Raw genomic sequence first — 1,339 nt, forward strand, 5'->3', positions numbered from 1 at the left:
AAGTTGATGTCAGTGAAGGCCACAGGAGGAGAAATGGGCACCCCCCACAGCTCCTCCCAACCAGGGTATTAGCAGAGGGTCTAGGATGATGGCGCTCACTGCCACCCATAACCTGGTAGTAATGAAGCAGTTTCTTTCCATGCCCATTAGAGGAGGTGTGCTGTAACATTTAAATAAGATACAGAGCTTTAATAATGCCCATGTTTCAGTCAATAGTCAGTCATACTAAAGATCAGGAAAATTTCACCCTGAAGGAGAAAAGGCAATGGATGTTAACTCCATGATGACAGAGATGTTAGTTACTGATAAGGATTTAAAAGCAACCATTAAAAATGTGTCAATGAGCAATTAACATGAAACAATTGATGGAATATTTGAACTTCAAACAATTGAAGAATAAAGAAATGGAAAACCATTTTAAGTTGGTTTCAAAGGTAGAGAAAAACCTTTTCAAGTTGAAAAATACACCAAATTCCCTGGAGGTCCAGTGGTTAGGACTTTGCACTCACTGCCGGAGCTGTGGGCTTGATTTCTGGTTAGGGAACTAAGATCCTACAAGCCACACAGTGGAGCCAAATAAAGTTGAAAAGTACAAGTACCATTCTCCCCCTCCCGCCCCCCCAAAAAAGCAATGGAGAAGAATCCGTGAACTTGAAGGTGAAACAATAGAAACTACCCAATCTGAACAATAAGGAAAAATAGACTTAAAAATAGTGAAGGACTTTGGGGGCCTATGGTACTGTAACAAAAAGTCTAAAATCTGTGACATGAGTCCCAGAAGGAGAAAAGTAAAAGTCGAAGAAATAATGGCTGTTGGGAGTTCTCTGGTGGCCTAGTGATTAGCAAAAATAATAACGATGTTCTCAGTGAATGTAAAGGAAGTATTTAAAACAATTATTTTATAAATGGGAAAGGACTGAGGGATATCTAGAGAAGGAATGTTTCTGCACTTAGAAATATCAACACTGATAAAATATCAACAGTAGTATACTGTGGTAACTTTTTAATATATGTATTTACATAATAAATATTTACATATAAAATAATGTTTACATATTCATGTATTGTTTTACATGTACATAATATAATTATTTATTTTAAGGTAATTCCTTATTCCAAGAATTGGCGATGGACAGGGAGGCCTGGCGTGCTGCAGTCCATGGGGTCGCAAACTGTCGGACACGACTGAGCGACTGAACTGGACTGAACTGAAGGTTGGGCCCTGGGAGGACCGAGGGAGGGGGCAGGCGGGGAGTAGGGGTCGCAAGAGGCGGGCCTGGAACCGAGAGGGCGGGGCCCCAGGAGGTGCCGTCATCACGGAAAGGGCCACCAGCGACTA

This window comes from Bos mutus, chromosome 5, assembly GCF_027580195.1.
Source record: "Bos mutus isolate GX-2022 chromosome 5, NWIPB_WYAK_1.1, whole genome shotgun sequence".
In the NCBI taxonomy this organism is placed as follows: domain Eukaryota; kingdom Metazoa; phylum Chordata; class Mammalia; order Artiodactyla; family Bovidae; genus Bos; species Bos mutus.